This window comes from Passer domesticus, chromosome Z, assembly GCF_036417665.1.
Source record: "Passer domesticus isolate bPasDom1 chromosome Z, bPasDom1.hap1, whole genome shotgun sequence".
In the NCBI taxonomy this organism is placed as follows: domain Eukaryota; kingdom Metazoa; phylum Chordata; class Aves; order Passeriformes; family Passeridae; genus Passer; species Passer domesticus.
The window spans coordinates 6,181,539-6,202,890 of record NC_087512.1 but is presented as its reverse complement, the minus strand read 5'-3'; the positions used below and the strand labels follow the sequence as shown (position 1 = coordinate 6,202,890).

The 21,352-nt window shown below is 38.0% G+C and overlaps 1 long non-coding RNA gene across 1 annotated transcript; it reads right to left on the bottom strand.

Annotated features, from left to right (window-relative positions):
* Positions 1–10,157: 10,157 nt before the first annotated feature.
* Positions 10,158–21,139, bottom strand: LOC135289888 (uncharacterized). The gene is made up of 4 exons (XR_010352619.1): positions 20,700–21,139; positions 18,972–19,070; positions 14,924–15,051; positions 10,158–14,014 (listed from the first exon to the last, which is right to left on the bottom strand). It is a non-coding gene; the product is annotated as an uncharacterized LOC135289888 (long non-coding RNA).
* Positions 21,140–21,352: the final 213 nt, after the last annotated feature.

The following is a 21,352-nucleotide window of genomic DNA, read 5'->3' as shown; positions in this document are numbered from 1 at the left end:
GTAAAATTAGTAACTGTCCTTGATAATAGAGGGAAGTATAAAGACTACATCCATTTTGCAAGTATGAGTTACTCTTTAGTGGCTGCATTTAACAATTTCCTTGTCCCAATTATATACTTTAAAAATTAATTGAGCACACCCAATTTCCTGTCTCCTTGCTGTCACTGCATCACTGTTGCATTAGGTACCTGTTTATAGCTAAATGTCCATCTTACCCAAGGCTTTAGGGTAGCATGGTTATAGATTTTAATCTAAGCTCTGAGAAAAATGTGACACAAACAAACCCCAGTCCTTAGGATTTTCTTGGGGTTTTGTTGTTGTTGTTTTTGGTTTTTTTTTGGTTGGTTGGTTGTTTTTTGTTTTGTTTTGTTTTGTTTTGTTTTGTTTGTGGTTTTTTTTTTTTTTTTTTTGTTTGGTCTTTTTTTTTTTTTCCTGGTAATCTCTCTGTTTCATTAAAAAAAAGGAAATCTACATTCAAAGTTGAGGCTTTGCAGTTTGCAGCTAAATGAACAGAAGCAAAGGGTTTTTTTGGGAGAAAATTAGCTGATGAAAATTGCTATGGCAAAGTGTACAAGGTAATAGCATAGAAGATGCAGATTTTGGTGTCTGTGCTATTGCACTATTAAATTTAGCATGTTCTAAATGCTTAAGGGCAAACAGGAGTTCTTCCATCCAAGTTCCACAGGGCTCATTAGTTTTTGCACAAAAATACAAATTCATGGCTCTAGAGCTCCAACCGTGTGTCTGGATTATATGAGCAGTGCTCAACAAGACTATGAACACCCATGGCTCTGAAATACTTTCCTGCATGAAAACTTTGGTGGGATTCAGCTCCAGATAAAGAAAACTCATTAGTGGTCTGTGAAGCTGAGGAGCAAGGAAAGTTTACCAGCCTCCATGATCTCCACTGGTCTTCCAAATTTTTTGTTGACATACAGGACTAGAACACATTGAAATTTCCCTTGGTTTTCCCTACTAACCTCCCATGACTCTGTCAAGAAGATGCATGAAATTAATTCATGGTCAGGACACCCCCAGTGGAATTCATCACCCATTTTTAGATCTCTGTGATGATGTCTATGAATCCCATAGCTAATATAGGGTGATATTGAGGTAAGATATCTTATATGTTTGCCCTCTTTAACCTGGTCCTCAGATTCATGAATGGCTACACATTCAGTGGATTTTAGCAGCTGACATGCAGTCTTCTGCAAAGACAAATGCTTGCTGAGATGTTCTGGCACTAACAGTTTATGTAAAGATTTTAGCTAACCCTGAAACTCTCCCAGTTAACACTGCTTCGTCAAAATGTGGCCAGCAGGATGAAGTAGGTGATTCTGCCCCCGTGTTTCTCTTTGGTGAGACCCCACCTGCAGTGCTGCATCCAGCTCTGGGGTCCCAGCACAGGAGGGATGTTGGAGCCAGTCCATAGGGGAGGCTACCAAGATGATCAGAGGGTTGGAGCATCTCTGCCATGAGAAAAGGCTGAGAGAATTGGGATTGTTCCTCCTGGAAAAAAGGAAGGCTTTGGGCTGGCCTAATTGTGGCCTTTCAGTACCTGAAGGGAACTTAGAGGCAAGGTGGAGCAAGATTGTGCACAAGGGTGGGTCGTGATGAGATAAAAGGGACTGGGTTTAAATTGAAATGGAAAAGAAATTCTTTATTGTGATGGTGGTGGGGCCCTGGCACAGGTTGCCCAGAGGAGCTGTGGCTGCCTCATCCCTGGAAGTGGTCCAGGCCAGGTTGGATGGGCGTCTGACCAACCTGGTACAGTGGAAGGGGTCCCCCTCCACAGCAGTGGTGTTGGAACTAGGATGATCTTCAAGGTCCCCTTCCAAGCCTAATCATTCAATCATTCTATTTTATCTTTCACCAAGAAGCCCAAATAAGAAATTATTTGAGACGCCAGGCCCGAAGGAAGAGGTTTTATTCCTGAGTAATATACATATTTGTCATTAATGGTTATTATGCTTGATGTTAAAGATGCTTTCATCTGAACTGTCCCATGGTTTCTAAATACCACAAATTCCAGATTTCTTATCCTCTCCTTCTGAGGGTGAGGTGGCACAGATTAGATTCCCTGCTAAGAAAATAAAACAAAAATTATGGAGCCACTTTAAAAGGAAAAATGGGAGATTAAAGCAAAGTAATAATGTAGCTTGAGAGGGCAAACTCTATAAAGAAATTGTACCTTGCTCTCTAACTGCACAGAGCACATTAAGATCATAATATTCTATGCCTTTTTTGGGCTTTGGGAAAAGGAGGCTGTCCCCTGACTAGCAGAATAAATGAAACCTCGCTTCTTATGTTTGTTCTGCTTGAAATTAAGTTCTCTAATATCTAATCTAAGTGTGAATTATGACAGATAATTTTTGCCATTTCATGTTTACTTCTAAACTTTCCTAAAACTGACATTTCTTTTGAGATCTAATAAAAATCGTGCATATAAAAGAGCACTGCTCTTTTGTTAAATATAACCAAAATTCAAATATTGCTTCAGTATATTCAATATCAAAATCCAGTGCTGCTGCAAAGGAGCAGAAAGAAAGACATAGAGAAACAGATACACCGACACAGACACATGATTGTAAATACTTTGTTTCCTTTAGGAATTGGGGCCACATTGCAGATATGAGTCAGAGGTCTTTCCTCTTCCTCTGATTAGATTTGCTCACATCTTTTCAATTTGCCTGTTATTGCTTCCCCAAAAACAAAACACAGCTTTAGCTGAATTGAGAGGCACAAGCTACTGTGAAATTTAAATAAAGTTATCTAATATTGCTGGTGGTCCTTTCTTGAAATGAGTTTGATTAATCCAATGTGGTATGTGTGCCTCGGCTGCCTAGAACCATCCCATTTCTCTCACCACAAATTTAAACACTCTGAAATTTAGAAATTTAATTTTCATTTTTACTTTGCTAAATTTCTTGCTGTAAACTGTTCATTTTGCAAGAATAAGATTTACAGATACCCTACTGGTAATAAGAAACACCAGCTTTTGTTGAGAAAATCAGAATATAATTGTTACCTAGGGTATTTCAAAATAGCACACAACAATTAAGGTTTGAAATAACCTATCTGCTGAGGATATCTCATTACTTCAGCATAGCCAGTAGCACAACAAGAAAAGGGTTAAACATGATTACAGGTAATATAACAAAATCTGATTCTTCAGTAGAGGCCATCTTTGTTTCTATCAGAAGTATTTTTACCAAGTTGGTATTCCCTCCAGGACCCACAAAAATTCTGTGAAAGTCAGGAAATTGGACATCTTGTTTTTCCTAGTGTTGGGGAAATAATATTTATGTTCTTGAGCGGAAGTTAATGGCTTGAAGTATCTGTTTGCTACAGTTCAGGGGGAAGGGGAAAAAAGGAAGGGAGATATAGGGAAAGGGAAGGAAGGAGGTGGCAGAAGGAAGTGGTGGAAGGAAGGAAGTGTCGGAAGGAAGTGTCGGAAGGAAGTGTCGGAAGGAAGTGTCGGAAGGAAGGAAGTGTCGGAAGGAAGTGTCGGAAGTGTCGGAAGTGTCGGAAGTGTCGGAAGTGTCGGAAGGAAGGAAGGAAGGAAGGAAGGAAGGAAGGAAGGAAGGAAGGAAGGAAGGAAGGAAGGAAGGAAGGAAGGAAGGAAGGAAGGAAGGAAGGAAGGAAGGAAGTGTCGGAAGGAAGTGTCGGAAGGAAGTGTCGGAAGGAAGTGTCGGAAGGAAGGAAGGAAGTGTCGGAAGGAAGTGTCGGAAGGAAGTGTCGGAAGGAAGGAAGGAAGTGTCGGAAGGAAGGAAGGAAGGAAGGAAGGAAGGAAGGAAGGAAGGAAGGAAGGAAGGAAGGAAGGAAGGAAGGAAGGAAGGAAGGAAGGAAGGAAGGAAGGAAGGAAGGAAGGAAGGAAGGAAGGAAGGAAGGATCTGTTTTATTAGACACAATTCAAGATATTGAGTCAGTGCAGACAGGATCCTGATATTGAATAAAGGTGTCTATGAATCATAAAAGAATTAACGCAATGCCATACTTTCTCCAGTTGAGTTAGGCTTCCAAAGCTATTATTTTTTCTCAGACCTTAGAAATAAATAAATAAATGTGTGAGCAAAAGGTACACAGTACTTTTTTGCACAGGAAAAAAAATTGATTTTGAATGTGATCTGGCTCAGATATTCAGTGAGAATCGAAAAGGAGGGCTACATCTTAAGGAATCATATTACACAGAAAAATATCTTTAGACAAATGCTAGAAGGAAAAAAAAAATACAAACAACCCAGAAAGAGAAAAGACTGGACTGAATAAAAGGAAAAAAGGCTGTGCTTAGTGTCACTGAATTCAGTAAGTGATTACACGACACAGGGTTCATTCAGGACCTAGCGAGTGATCTACAGCCTGTGTTCTGCAGGAGGTCAGAATTGAGATTAAAGTGACCTTTTCTAGCCTCAAATTCCATGAATCCAGTTCTGAACCCAGGGTCCCAATGGAAACTAAGTGACGATATAGAGTCTTTGGAGTAAGCTAACCTATGGTTGATGGATGGTTTTACTTCTTTATTTCCATAGAGTCCCCCACCATATTACTCACACAAAACAACTTTCTCACTTGTGACATTCAAAACTTTTACAGAAAAAGGAGCAATGGGTATACATAACCACAAGTAGGTTCAGGTAGGAAATCAGAAAAGGTTTTAAAACTATTGGGAGATACTGTTTCTGAAGTAATTTAACAAAAAAAAAAAAGAAAAAAAAAGTACAGGAGTGCACTTGAAGATGGAACTTCATATGTTCATGGGCAAAACAAAAAATATGATCTGCAATAATGGGAACTGGACACTAAGCAGTTGAGAAGATTTGTTCAAGCTTCGTTGCTTATGTTCCTAAACCTTTGTAAATGACAGTATAGATTTTCCAGTGTCATGTAGTGACTGAGGCACAGAAAACTTTTTTGTTTTCAAGGTGAGCTGGATTCTGCATGAGCAAGCACTGCCTTAACACATTCATTTTAAAACTCACAATGGAAAGACAAAGCTGCATGGGTTGTTTGAAACAGCAAATTCCTTCCTTCAGATATTGTGTACCATTTCCTCCCTCTCTTTTCAGTCAGCTGTCTTCATGAGCCCTTGTTTAAATGGCAGTCACTCACTGGACTAGGTCCACAGCCTCCATGTCTGATCTGAATTCACCTCTGTACTTTCACTCCAGTATAGACTGAGAAAATATAGGCATAGAGAGGGTTAATCCTGAAAGACTACAACGGGAGGAAAAAAAAAACCAAAAACCAAACCCTGTGTAGAGTGGGAAATTAGTCAGCAGAGACCTGACAAAGTGCTTCCTACACATGCTGTTCTGTCAGGCTGCACAGCTTCTTCTGCTTCAGAGGTAATTACATAGATTTTCTGTCTTGTACTTGCAAAAACACAGCACAGCACTCCACCACTGCTTGTAGCTCAGTGCTTCAGGGCTCCAGCTGCATGGGGCTGGAAAATGTTTACACAATTTCTTTTAAGATTTTTAAACCACAGTAAGGGACGTGGCTAACTCTTCATCTGAGGGGGCATATGAAAGAGTCCCCTCTGAAGCTGGGCTTGGTTGAAGGGAAGGACTTCTATGTAAGGCAATGTAATTATCTCTCTCTCAAGGAAATGGCTTCTGCCACACAATAAATCAAACAATAAATGTTTCTGAATGTTTTAACTAGAGAGGACTCAAAAGAATTTGGACATTGATCCGGATTTCAAATTCTCACTGTTTCAGATCCAGAATCCTGGTCTTAAATCCATTGCAAATTTTATACAGTGTTTTTCTGGAGCCCGTTCAGAAATGCATCCATTCTTTTTGATTTGACACGTGCACAGATATACATATTCAACATCTATCAAGGTGTTTATCATTAAAAATAATATCTGTGAATATATATATTCCTCCCTCATTACTTTGAACTGCTTCAATAATTTTGTGGTTCATGTAGTACTGCAATGAGTATTTCAAATCATCTATAAATTCAGATTTAAATATTCAAGCCAACACTTGCAACATGCACTTTCATTAGATGTTGGGAATGAAATGTCAATTTTTTTTGAAAAGACATTTCTATAGTTTACTAAAAAATTAATGTATTATTCTAACATGGAACTACTTGAGGTATGATACAGCAGCTTTAAATATGTTCAGCTCTATGTACAAGTCTTAAGACAATGATGGAAACTACAGAAATAATAACCATAATAATAACAACAACAACAACAACAACAACAACAACAATAATAATAATAATAATAATAATAATAATAATAATAATAATAATAACCTAAAATTGAGGGTGAAAGTGGCATAGAAACTTTATCTAATCACCTTGAGATGAGAGAAATTTCTTTTCTATTCCCTATGACACGCTGTCCAAACTCTTTTAAAAAATTTTAAACAGTCCTGCCTATGTTTCCATATCTTCACTGTTAGAAACTCATTCCTGTTACTTTTGCTCCATCTTCTTTCAGTTGCCGAATGGAATTGCCCCTTATCCATAATGCAAACTTTATTTCCTCTGTGACACTGCCTTCAGAATGGCTGAAATCCTCCCCATTTTCACTCATCCTTCTCTTTCTTTGACTAAAAATGTCTGCATGTTTCCATACCTGTCAAATTTTCCAGACTTCTGACTATCCTTGAAATCTCTCAAAACCCACTTAAAGCAAATTTCCTGAGCTGTAACACTGAAATCAAGTAGATAAATTGAAGTGTACATTTTAAAATAATAAAACCATAGGGAATTTTAACTATATTTAGATTCTCATTGTTTCATTTTACTTGATTTTATTTACTCATAAAAATAAAGGTGATGGACACTTTGTCACAGTGGAGACATGCTTCATTTTTAAGTACTTCTCAGATGAAAACTGCACTTTGTTGCCTTGAGTTGCATCTTCACTATGAATACAGCAGTAGATTATCAGTTTCTATTTTTACAGAAAAAAAAAAAAAAGATAAATCTGTGTTTTTACTTTACACAGAATTCCAGAATGTGTCAGGTTGGAAGAGACCACAGACTTTGGAGTGATCTGGTCCAACCTCCCTGCTCAAGCAGGGCCATCCCAGAGCATATTGCACAGGATTGTGTCCAGATGGTTCTGAAATATCTCTAGGGAAGGATACTCCACATCCTCTCTGGACAAGCTGTTCCAATGTGTGGTCACTTGATACTTATATTTAATTTTCAACCTGGAGGAAGGAATATATAAGTTCATTACAAAAGCCTGAAATAATGAAATAGACATAGAGTAAGACATTTTTCTTGTCTTTCAGCACTCATAATGCCTTTTTTCTTCTCTATCATGTTTATTTTCATCACAGTCATGACTTATGCACCCTTCTTATACTCTATCAATCTGTTATCTCTAAAGACAAACAGTTCTTTTTACCTGGTGGCAGATATTTGGTTCCTAAAAAATTCCTCTTCTCATGGTGACCTTGCTTCAGGCTGAGATATAAAGAGGGGGAAAGGGAAAAAGAAAAGGGAAAAGTAAAAAAAAAAAAAAAAAAAAAAAAAGGAAAAAATCAAAGAGAAACACTACTAAGGGGAAAAGGTGAGTTTAGACCTCAGTGCTTTAGAAAATGTCATCTGATTTGAGCAGGAGCAGTACAAGACATGAACGAGGATCAAAGCAAGATTTAATCATTGCATTACAGGATTAATTTTTTCCATGTTTTTGTAGGTTTTGGTATTTTCAGGATCTATTTCTCACATCTTTTTCAGTACACAGATTTTTCTGTGTGGGTAGAAGGTGAGAAGTTGCCACTGGTAAACAGGAAAGATTTTCTTTAAAGCAACTGCTAAGAATTTGTGTTGTGTCCAGATAAACACAATGAACTTCTGTACTAGATCATTCTGATTCCAAAATGTGCTTGTTTTATTGCTTAGAAATAAAGGCAACTCTACTAGTTTAAAGGAATTTGCATTCCCACTGGTTAAAAATAATTCACTCTAACTTGAGAAGAGGGATTTCTTTTTTCTCTGTTTTTAATGGGGGTGGTGTTTGGGTTTTTTTGGCTTTTTTTTGGTTTGGTTTGGGATTTTCTTTGTTTTGGTTTGTTTTTGTTTTTGCTTTTTTTGCTTGTTTGTTAGTTTTGTTGTTGTTGTTGTTGTTGTTGTTTTTGGTTTTTTTTTAGTTTGTTTGGAATTTTTTTGTTTGGGTTTTTTTCAAGGAATTAATTCGTTTGGGAGATTGGTTGCACCCACTTCCATGATAAGTGTATAGGAATCCAGTTCCTATTACAGATTATATTCTGTAGAGGATGTGTTACCTCAATAACTAAAAAAATCAAAGAAAATGGAGAAAGTACAGCCACAAAAAAAATGTCTTTATCATTACATAAGAAAATTATTATTTCCAGACTGAAGCTCTCTCAATTCAGTGCCCTTCTGCTTAAAAAAAAAAAAAATATCCTAGGGCAGAACTCCTTTAAGAGCCTGTAATGAAGGTAAGTGGCAAAACAGAGTCAGAGGGGAAACAGCTTCAAGCAAAAGTTATTATTTCTCTTCTCTTTGTGAGTTTAGGCCTAGATTAGATTCTGCTGCGCTTGAAGTTTTGTGTTAAAGGATATTGGACATGTGCTGCTACTCCTTGTCATTAAGGTTGTTTTTTATTGCTGGAGTTCAAACCTGCTCTCTCTGTTCTGCAGGTCTTTGATATCTACATAGTCCTTTGGTTTCATCATTTTGCTTTCATCAGGAAGGTATTCAAAATGCTATCTGAGCAATATGTATTTATTTGCTGAAAGCATCTTGTCATACAGTGCCAGTTTAGGAGTGAACATCTCAGCCAAAGCTGCCAAAATAAAATTAAATTCTTTCTCGTGCAAAGTTTAATAATTTCCATCATGGATTTTGGACAGGAAGAAGAATGCTGAGGCTGTGGAAAACTTCTCGGCAGTACCACAAAGCACACACAGGCTTCTGTTTTCACACAAGCTTCAGTAGTTTCTCTTCATGAAAGCCAGTGTATCGCACATTAGAAATCAGATTTTATTCCCAAACTCCGCCAGGTTTTGTTCCTAAGATCTCTTTTTGCTGAACTTTTACATTAGATTGGTTTGGAGCTTTTGAAAAATGAAAGTTAGCTTGCGAATTATCGCAGTACAGCTTCTAGAAGACAATTAAAATCTCTCAAGCCATCAACCCAATTGTCATTAATTGGCTCCCCTGCTATAGTTCAGTAGTAAAAAGGTCATAAAGAGCAGGAGTTTCTTGGAAGATTTTTAATATGGGGGAAAATAGATCTCTTTTATCAGCAGTCCAAAAACATTTCATTTTTTAAACTGAAGTTATCAAAAATATATTTAGTTATTTTCTCAGGGTTTGTTTAGACACCTGGCTTTCAGAAAGAGTAAGAAAAAGGGATTACATTAGGAAAAGGGACAAGATGCACCCTATAAGCAGGCATCACCTGCTTATAGGCTGAATCACCTGCTCTCCCAAGTGGTTACAAAAGATCATTTTTAGTCCTGGACAGTACTAAGATATTCCTGGGATGCATTAAAAAAATATTGTAAGTGTTATTATTGCTCTGCCTTCCATGAACTTTCATGTGCTTAACCAAAAGCCAGCCAAACCTGTACCGTTTTGAACATGGAAGGCAAATACAAAACAAGAATATAAATGCATATAAAGGAAGCTGACAAGTCATGTTGGAACTGGCACATTAGATGCAAAAGTAGAAAAACAATGCTACATCCTCGTTCCCAGTCCACTGTTCTAACTATTGAATCGAGTTGCCACATTAATTTCTTTCTAACCATAAGTTACAGAAGAAACCTAATAGCTGCAAAATGGGAGAGAGAAAACTAAACTGGTAGAAAAATACTTGCTTCTTATTATACTGGTAACAGAATCACTCATAAGGAATAGGGCTTGGGGTTTTTTTTAAATTTTATTTTATTTGTTAACTGGTTGACAGTATTAATTTAACAGGTGGAATTTTATTGGGATTTCTTGAACAACAACATCCAAGGCAAAAGAAATTGTGAGAAAAAAAACCCAGTTATAAAAAAAGATTCATAGAAAAATAAAAGATGTTCTTTTTGTTTGGTTTAGTTTTATTTTTTCCCTTAAGATTGCATGCCCTATTACTTCCACTTGTTACTAAGAAGAAAAAGAAGATAACTCCTATCTAAAGAAATATTTATTTCAGTATATTTTCAATTCAAATAAACAGTCTACTTTCAACAGTGAAATTTATAAACAAAATAAAAATGGCAAGATTTTTTCCTTCTTTACACTCCTTTTATTTATATAACCACAATCAGACAAACTATAATGCTATCTAAACAACTACACACATTAGAAAAAAATGAAGATCAATAGCTATAATTTGACACACATACACTGTTCACTGTGAAAACATCAATAGTACAAAAGCTTCATGGGCATAGCAGGGAAGAATCTGTTTGGTAGATGGTGTTGGCAGAAGATTAAATAACCACATGTCAGAAAGAATTTAAAAAAAATTCAATAAACTGAGTGCATACTGGAGATGTGCAAGTACTTTGAGCTAAACTGTTAGTATTAATAAGACAATTATCTGTGTCTTCCAGTCATTCAGTTACTTCATGAACAAATATTTTGGCTTGGATCTCTGATATTCAAACATATACTCTCCTTTCCTATCTGCCAAAGGACTACTACTGAAAGGCAAAGAAACAGGAAATGACTTGCGTGCTGGACGATGATATCTTGAGCTGCTTTTTCATAAACAGCACTGTAGGTGACTATTAATCACATCTTGATCCCTAACACTGAAGGAATCACGAGAGAGAGATGCAGCCAGCAGCTCTTTGGCCAGGAAGAAAACAGACACAGAGTTTATGGAAAGCATCTAACGTAAAGTGGAATCGAGGTTCAGGGCTGAATCACCATGGCCAGCGTGGGCACATTGAACCCTCCTATTGAATCTCACAATGTTACTCTGACATATACACTTCAGGACATGCCTACAGACTTACAGGATCATGCTTTCAATGTCTTAGCTACCGACTGTCCATTAAATTATTTCAAAATGCCAGATGCTTTGTAAGACCAGAAATCTTTAATATCTGTTCACGACTAACTCCATTCCTTTGAACGTTCTGTATAATCCACAAAAACTTTCTCATTTGTTTGTTTTAAAAAACATTTTTCTTCTTTCTTCTTCAGGTAGTCTTCTGCTTTTTGTTCTTCAGATGATGGGAATTGCAGTCCTTTTTCATTTCAATTAAAGTTTTGAGTCACAACCACTTAGAAACCTGGTCCCATCAACTTTCTCTCTCTCTCTCTCTGTCTCCCAAAAACAGCCCAGGCTGAATCATCACTTCGCTCTGAAGAGGCTGTGTAAGGGAGGTTATTCAAAATGAGCTGATATTGTCAACAAAGGTAAAACAAATAAACAAACAGCGTACAATTGTTTTGAAATATGAAATATGCAGCTCACAAGAAGGTATTTTCATATTCCTCCTGCCTGATGGTTATATATGACAAATGGGTACTTCCGCACATAAATTATACTCCTAAAAGCTATTTTGTATGTACTTGTGCACCTAGTGAGAATTCTGAATATTCACATTTATCTCATGTTTCCTACTATGCTGCCAATTCTTCATTTTGTGATGATATAAGTAATGGGATTTCATTGGTTGTGTTTACATTTTTAAAGACTCATAGAGTGATTTGATTATATGCAAATTCAATTGTAACTAAACCAAACAAATGAAAAAAAAAATTCAAAATGTGTTTCAAGCTGCCATGGTTAGGAAGAGGAACATCTGATCCTGTGTCTTAAATTAAAAAAAAATCAACATTGCTTTATTAAAATTTATTTATGGAGGTTTTTATAATTCTAATAAGGCCTGATCTATGATATCTTAATGCCCATGTCTAGTAATACAGAAATTTAGGAATGGATTAGTGTTTGTTACTAAGTTAAGTTACTGAACTAAGTTACTAAGTCTAAGTTACTTAGTTCAGGCACTGAACTCAGGAAATTACACTACACTTTTTGACATTAATGCTAAGATTGAGTTACCTGCACAGGGAAATTCATCCAGCCCAGGACCTGTCTACCCTCTAAGTACCCAAATGGAATATTCAGGTTGATAGGCATCTTAGTATTTGGGCTATTCCCTATATATGTCACATTTAATATTTCTTATATTTGTTACATTCAGTCCTACCTAAATTTTAAATTCTCAAGAATGTGGACCCCACAGCAACTCAATTTTCAGACTGGTTTTTTTTTTTTTTTTTTTTTTTTTTTTTTTTTTTTTTTTTTTTTTTTTTGTTTGTGTTAGCAGTTTCTTCAGTGGCCCAGCTGCCAAGGGCTGAGATACATCTCCCACCTTTAGCTCTTAGAGACTTGAGAAAGCCATGTGCAGTCTGAGTCCCAATCATCATGAATCTGACAGCTAAAGTCAATCAGCATATCCTTGTTGATATTCCTCAGAGATGGGATATTGGCCTTGTAACTTCTGTGGGTTTCCAATACTGGGCCCGAGAACATGAATTTTTTCTGATCTGCTCCAATAAGTTTTTTACCCAAGGATGATAGCTCATCTGGGTAGTTTAGTTTAAGAGACAAGAGATTTTTTGCTCAGTCAGATGGTCCAGGTTTAAGCTATACAAGATTTTTCTTGTCTGATGTGAAAAAAAAAAAAATCATATAATTTACAAATACATAACTAAGAGGAGCCATGCTATCAAAAATTTTCAAGTGAGCCTGCTCTAGTTTACACTGAGAACTGAATTCAGTCCACCTGCTCAGAGAATTCAGCATGAGAAATGCTGTTTGAAAGATTCAAGGCTATACCTACAATGCAAAAGGTGCCCACCCAAACGTAGAGGCCAAAAAGTGCAGAAGAGCTTGCACAGACATTTCTCTATACAGGTCTCCTCTACTAAAGCATCAGTTTTCATGCTTCTTAAAATCTGATTTGGCTTTTTTAAGGCTTTTTCTGTGTTCCCACCCCCTTTTTTTATTATTATTTTTTTAAATTCTAATTTTAATTTTTAATATTTAAATTCCTGAAACAAAATGAGTGCTGTGCTCATGTGAGTGATGGATATGAGTATCTGATATGATAAGGTCAAGGGTCTACATCACACTTCTGACTCCTGGGGGACATGAGGAGCTCTTAATGGTGCGAGGCATGATGGAATAGGCACTGCAACACCTGTGCAAATGGGGAGCAGGATGCATGGCACAGCCTCACACCTCCTGCCCACAGGCATGAGTCGTCCCCAGAACTATATCAGGATTTTACCCCAAAGGAAAACTATTGCCTCAGTCCTGGACAAAAAGCCTGTTAGCAAACTAACATGAGAATAATTAAGGAACAAGGAGCAAACTCAGGAACTGAAAATATTTAACAATTTAAATGCATCCCTACAGAGTTACTTTATTAATATTCCTCATGTGAGAATAAGGAAGAATTAGAATCAAAACTTTCTCTTTCTTTCTCTTCAGTAAATTCATGGTTAATTTACTTTGACAGCAGAGTAAGAGATGAGAATGTTAACCTGTCGTTACCTAGTGTCAAAGGGCATTTTTGCCACAGCTTCCAGATTTGAGATATTTTCTAGCCCTAGAGAATCTTGTTCAGCTCATTCCGACAATGTCTGAATATTTTTAATACACTGAGAAATGTCTGCATACAAGGTTAGAAGAAACATACTTTTTTTTAACCTTTTTTAAAAATTATTTTTGTGGAACAACTCCTTCACATTTTAATAACCTGTTTTTCAGGGTACATAACTTTACCAAAATGTTCAGGTTTTTTGGCAAGGAGCAGAGAATATTCTTGAAAAAAACCAACCCAACAAACAAACATATTTCATCTTCCTTTTATATTACTCCTTTCTTTGTTGAATTAATTTTTCTTCTTTGGTTTATCCACTTGGGTTTCTATGTCTTATAGTTGAAGCCAGAGAGTGATTATAGATCAACTGGTTGAAGAGTCAGGATTTAGGCATCTGTGGTGGATTCAGCCTGGCTGGATGACAGGTGCCAAACAATTCTCCTCCTCAGCTGAAGACGGGAGAATAAATATAATGAGAGGCTTGTGGGATGAGATAAGGGCAGGGAGAGGTCACTCACCACTTGCCAACATGGGAAAAACAGACTTAGCTTGGGGAAAACATTTCATTTCTTATCCAGCAAATCAGAGTAGAGTAATGAGAAAAAAATGCCAGATCTCAAAACATCTTTTCCCACCCTTCCCTTTTCCCAGGCTTAACTTCATTCCCAAATTCTTTATGCTCATCCCCTCAGCAGCCCCCAATTAAATTTTTTCCCAAATTTCTCCAACATGGGTCCTCTATGGGATCACAAGTCCTGCCAGGAATCCTGCTCCAGCCTGGGCTCCTCTCTCCATGGAGTCACAGGCCCTGCCGGGATCCTGCTCCAGCACAGGCTTCCCATGGGGTCACAGCCTCCTGTGGGCATCCCCCTGCTCCAGCCTGGGCTCCCCCAGGGGCTGCAGGTGGATCTCTGCTCCCCCTGCCCTCCCTGGGCTGCAGGGGCACAGCTGCCTCAGCCTGGGCTGCTGCAGGGGCTGCAGGGGAATCTGAGCTCCAGAGCCTGGAGCAGCTCCTGCCCCTCCTGCACCGCCCTGCCTGGCTGCAGGGCTGCTCCTCTCACATGGTCTCACCCTGCACTCTTCTTTGGCTGCACTTGAATTTTTTTTCCCATCCATTCCTAAATATTTTACCCCAGAGGTGTCAATGTCAATACTGAAGGGCTCAACTTAGCCAGTGCAGGGTCCATCCTGGATCCAGCTGGCACAGGGATTGTAGGATGCAGGAAAACCTTCCAGCAGCTTCTGACAGGAGGCAGCCCTGTAGCCAGCCTGCTACCAAAACCTGACCATGCAAACCAAATATACAGCACCTGAAAGAAATGTAGAAAATCAGCACAAAACAAGAAGATTGATCTCACCTTAAGCTGTGGAGAGGGAAAAAGTACAAAATATGAGCAGGCCACCAGTGACAGCTTGAGATAATTTCCAGGTGCTACTCAGGAGACAGGACTTAATAAAATGTAGCCTTCCCATCCTCATCTTCTACCTGCAGATTGCAAGCAAAGTATCAGTTGGACAGGAAAGAAAAGAATGCTGAAGTGATGACAGCCTTGGGTTTCTGTCTGTGACACACAGAATTCTGTGTCTGTCTTTTGGTCACCTATATCTACCAGTCACAGGGTAGTTTAGGAAATTCAAATTAACATCTGAAATTTGTGAATTATTGCAAGTTTAACCAGAAAGATTCAGACTTATTTCTTCAGGATCTAGTCTGAAGCAATAGCATTAAGTTGTCTATATTGGTGATTCCACATAATCAAATACTTAGCTGAACTGAAGCTCTCCTGTTGCAGTGTCTCTCTTGGTGGGTACACGTAACCACCATGAGCTCCAAAAAGAAATGAAACTGTGAAAATATTCTGGTAAGCAATATATTGTTTACACCATCCACTAAAAAGAATGGGGTTGCTGAGGTGAGGAAGTGGGGCAAAAACTATGTGAATGATTATTTAATCCAAGGCTGAGTCATAACATTCAAGGTTAATAACACATCAAGAGGCAAAGGTAAAATTACATTAGAAAGGGTTACCTGAACTATAGCAATTTCTAATATTTGATTCCCAAAATACTTTTTCTTAAGAAAATTATTGTGTAGCTAAACACATGAAATGATAGTTTGCAAAGAGTACAAAAGAATTATCCACCTACCTCTTTTAATAAAGTCTAATTATTTATAGATTGACTATGAAAACCACAGCCACAAATAACGAATACAAAGAACTCTTCCATCTCTTTTATCAGTCAATGCTAGTTTAGCTAATTTTGCTTTCAGCTGTTTTATTTTTCTATGTTTAAATATTATTTCCTTTTTTCCACCCTTCATTTTAACAATAGAAAGCATAAAACTTAATTTTTATTCCCTGTTCTTTTTAGGAAGCTCAGCATTGTTCTTCATAATTTGCTCTTGTCATCTTTGTACTTATTGTCATGCATGGGTTCTTTCATGCATCTTCATACTAGCAACAGTCTTTGTCCTTTTACATCTGACTTCAAATGTTAGATGTGAGCTTCACACTATTCACATTTCATTGGTGTTATTGTTTTCATTATTTTTCAGAAGTTGTATTACTATGTAAGCACTTTGATATCCTCACAAGTGTTTCTTCCCCGGCCAAAGCTTTACATTCTTTTTTCCTTCTGTTTTTTTTTTTTTTCCTTACTTGATTCTGTTTTACCTCTAGAGAATGTATAGAATAATGTAAATATTAATGGCAAATGGGATTTTTTTTTTTTTGCATTGGCCACAGCTTTCTCAAAGCCAAAATAATCTACATATTCATGTTCATTTTGATGTTCCTTGAATCTCTGAGGCACATTGTAAATAGACCTGCATTCCTGATGTTGAATTTAGCATGTTTGTACTTAATACATTAGAGACTTTTTCCTTTTTCCCAGCTTTAGCCTTGTTAACATAACCTGTAATACTCGTGAGGTCAGGGAAAAATGTCAGTTATTTGTTCTGTAGTAGGTGCTGGACAGGCAAGTTGGAACTCCCTAGAGGCTCTTCTAACTTGTCTAACCAGGTTTGCAGGAACAAATTTCTTTTTTTTTTTTTTTTCCCTTCTCATAAATCTGCAGGCTCTGTGTTTCATGGCATTCTGACCCCTTTGCCAACTAGCAGCTCCTTGGATGAATAAGCTACACTTAGGATTTGTGGGCTCTTTTTTCCTCTTCTGTATTGTGTATGTTTCTAATGAGACTCGTATTTGGTTTTCAGAGCTATGTGACAGTGAGTCTTTAAACAAGAGAAAGCTGAGTATGACATAACCTGTGTGGCTCTTTTTCTGTGCTTCCTACACAGCTTTGTTTGAACCTGATACAATAGTACAGATGTCCCCCATTTCCATTTTAAAAGCCAACAGAAATGATCAAGCAGTACTACTAGACTGTTTCTTGCTGGCTGTATACAGGGAACATTCAGTGTTGATCCCAGCTGCATGAAGGAGAGGGAGCACACTTAATGGGACACATTTTCAGTTCATAGGAAATGAACTGTAAAGAATGGATGATGCTTCCTACATCAAGGGACATTTGGTGATATTCTGGGCACTCTAAAAACTCAATCCACACTGGGGTTTTTTTGGCTTTAAAGACAAAGTAAAATAGTTGCAGAGCTTACATACCCTGAGGCATTGCTTCAGCAGCGATTTTCATTTGTGCACTAAGTTGTAGTATCTCATTTGAGATATAAATCTTTGTGGATATTAGACAAAGGGTAGTAGATCTGACAGCCTGCTTACTGTAATTCAGGTTATCACATATTGACTAAGCAGAAATTTTCCATGGAGGATGGGGTTCATTGTCAAATAATAGTCAGTGGGATCAGGTACTTATCTTTTAGAAACTGGCTTTGTTCCAATGAGTTTTGGAGGAAGGCTGATTATACTTGCTGGGATCTAACCCAGGCTCTTCCCTATCTGCCAGGGAAAGGAGGAGGGCAGAGCAGCCCTGTGAATTGGCACAGGAGAATTGCTTCAGAGAGTCAAAATCACCCACATGGCAGATATTGTCATTCTAAAACTAAATTGCAAACTGTCCCTTTTTTTTCACTGATTGATCAATTCCACTGTACTACAGATTCACCTGGAAACATCAAAATTTCCACAAATTTATTTCAAGCCATTACATAATGGAGCATGTTGTTTGACATATAGATTTAGAAAATAAATTTTAAAAAAATCTGAAATCAGAAAAGAAATAAGGTGTATTGAGCAGTGCAGGAGAGGAGAAAAACACATTTATAACTTTTTTTTTGGCTGTGAACACTTAGATTTAGAAGAGAAGAAATGGCAGCACTCTTTATTTTAAGAAAAAGTGAGATTGTTTGATGAGAACAGCCTAATCCTCAGTGAATGTTCATCAACTTCATAAAACCGAGTTCCAAAGCCTCATGGCCATCCTTCAAGTAGCAATACTTTCAGTAAGTTTCCACTGAGGATATTACTCTGGTGCCATGGAGAGTGCCTTAGAGTTTGCTACAAAACTGCAATGCATCAGTGCACACCTTCAAATGAACCATGAGAGGTAGAAGGGAAAGCTTAAAGTTGGAAGTCATTTTGTTACTTAAGGACAAGTTTGACCCAGACGGCCCCTTGAAAGTCAGTGAGAGATGCACATTCTAAGGAACTAATTTCGCTGTTTTTGCCAGGAATGAACAAATCATTTTCAGTAATTAATATTTTTGAGAAAAGTAATTGCCTCTTTTCCTGCAGCCAAGTTAAAAAAAAAAAAAAATCCCTATAATAGTTTACATCAGGAGGTTTTCAATAAGTTCATTTCTTCATTTCATTAAGTTAGGGTGTGTATCAGTTAAGTTTGTTTCATCAGCTATGTTTTTTTATCAGTTTGCCTTCTCAGGGCACAGATCTGACATAGTTCTACAATCAACTTTTCCTGAGGTGATTGTCAGAATTTGGACCGACTAGTAAATTCCTTTTAGATTTTTCATACTGCTTTCATTCCTGGTTGGTTTGGATTATCAGCATTTCTTGCCTTAAAATCCTTGAATATTTAAGAGGACATCAGACTATTACAGATTGTCTTTACATCTGAGAACTAGAAAGGTCACTGGACTGATTTAATGCTTTACCCCTAAGTTTTCCTTCCCATGAAATACTTCTTGGGCTCAAATACTTCTTGAGTCAAATACTATTTGACTCAAATGACAACTCGTGCCTCACTATCCTCTGTTCCTATATTTTATTGTTATTAGCTTCACTTCTTTCTTATTACTGTTAACATCTTGTTATCACTATTAGTTTAGCATTAAGGGTCTGTAGATAGGTAATGCACACAATCCTAACATTTTTTTACCTCAACTATTCATAGCTTTCAAATGCTAACACAAAACAGAACATATAACACACAGAGAAGTATGATGTAAACCAAAATGAAATCACTATTCACATTTTTAAATGACTCCCACATAATCAAAGGGGATGTCCAAGAATGAGCAGGAAGCTTTATCCAGATGAGCAGCTAGTTTCTGTAGTTTCTGTTATTTTCCTGAAACAAAAAAAAAGCAGAAGTCAAGTCTTGGCCTTATTAAGGCTCTTGGCTGCTGAACCATTGGATTTAAATATTTAGGATTTAAAGCCACTTTACTTTTAATATTTTTTTCCTATTTATTTTTCCCTTTTTTTTTTTTTTAAACTTTGCAACCATTCTTTAGCTTAATCTTCTGAGCTGTTTGGTGTAGATTCAAGGTCCATACAAGATGATCAAAATGATATCTGTATGGTACTGAATAAATCTGATCTACTCCTACTCTGAATGAAAAAATCCAGACTTCCACAAGAGTTAGCTTTGAAAGGGGTGGAAGTACATTTTCTTTACAGAGCTTCCTTCAATTTAAACAGCTAAGGGAAACATAAAATGAGGAAAAAAATAATAATAAAAAAAGGACTCATCTTTAGCTGCCAGGTTGGAGTAAACTCAAAACCTTCAAACCAACTGTACTGAGAAGGAGAGAGAGAGAGCTTTCCAGGCTGGAATCTCTCAAGGGATCCGGAGGTGATGCAGGCTTTTTCTTTTTTGTGTCTCCCTGTTTTTTTATTTGCCCTACAGTCTCACAAAGTGGGAACACATGAAGTTAAAAGGAATAAGCTTGTCTAACATCTAATAAGAGAAGAATCTGTCACTGCCAGTGATGTGAATGGGAATACAAAAGCTGTAGGCATATATATTCCTTCTGCAGCAATAGCACAACAAGGCAAAAGGTTAGCTTAAGATTTGCTCTCAGTTGCTTTGGAAGCTCTGTTTAATTGTTAGTCACGATGCACTGTGGGCAGAACAATTAGTTGTATCTATATTAGATCTAAGCTGTAATTATTTGTTACATTAATCATGACTAGAGTGAGAATTTAATTAGTCACGAACATTACGTGATTTTTTCTTTTTAAATTTTATTTTGAAGGGGGGAAATGTCCAGTTTTCTTATTAAACACGTCTTAATAAAGCAAGTCCTGTATGTCTGCAAGCCAGGGCCATGCCCATGGTCTTTCCACCTGCTGAATATGCAGGATTTCCATCCCAACAGCATAGCCTAGCACTGACTTCGATTTACACAGCAAGGAATCAGAGCCAGGCCTGAATGAAGACAAACTGTGTTGGAGAGATGGGGGAACGAACTTTGGAGTTGTTGCAATGATGTCTCATTACTTAGAGCTCATTAAAGCATGTAAAGCGGGGAGAGGTGCCTCCCTCAATGGAATTTGCTCCCCTGCAGGTACAGTGGCTCCCAAACAGAACAATTTACATCCCTCTTTGCATCCAGCGCGGGACAGGCAGATGGCATTTTGTTCTCATTTCCCTGCACTAGCAATATTTATTGAAATAAACAGGGCGGGAGATCTTTTCTCCTTTTTAATGCCTTTATTAAAAAAAATTCAGGTCAGGTTATGGAGAAACAACAGGTTGCCCGCACCACCGCTGCTCCCAGGAGTGGCACGGAGGAGGAGAATGATGCAGCTGTGTCCGCTGGTATGCAGGCAGAGCTGGGGCTTCCGTCCTTCAGGGAGAATTGGGAATTCCACTTATTCGGTCTAACATTCCAGGTCCTCTTCCTAGTTAACATCTTTAGGTTAGGGTGAGAAGTAAAAAGAATCTTAGCAGATAGTGGACTCAGTTCCTCACCTTTAGACATCACTTAGGTCTCTTAATTCCATGTTGGCTCATTGTTTTTAGGGTTTTTTCCTGGAAAATTGCAAAATCTGGTGAAATGCATTCTCATCTTCATATCAGCTCTAGTGTCATTCCCTTCCCCTGCTACCTGCAGGGTCCCATGTCACTCTCTGGCAAGCAGCAGGGGGAACAATGGCTGATCAGCAACCATTAACAGGCAATCGAAGAAAAACTCTCAGCAATAGGTGACCGCAACATGAAGCTATTAACAACAAATAGTCAAACTTTCAACTTAACAGCAACTGGTCCAACCTGTTTTAACTCTGCAGCCTTAAAAAAAACTGATAACTTTTTACTCATAACATTTATCACAGGCCACTACTGCTGCGAGACCTTCCCCAGCGCTGGGGCTCTCCCCTCTTGCCGTGCATGGCCGGGTTTTGGCAGCTGACTGCTCAGGGAGGAGCGGCGAGAGCCGGGGAGCGCGGCCTGCTCGGGCCTCCCCGGGCCCTGAGAGCGCTGCCCTTGCCCCTCAGCTCCTCACTCACTGCTCGCCAGCCTTCTGCAGTGTGGCACGCTGTGCAAGATGCCCTCGTCCTTCTGCCGAGGAGCTGAGGAGACAGGGCGTGATTGTCCCTGGGTTCCGGCAGAGGATGTTGCCGACC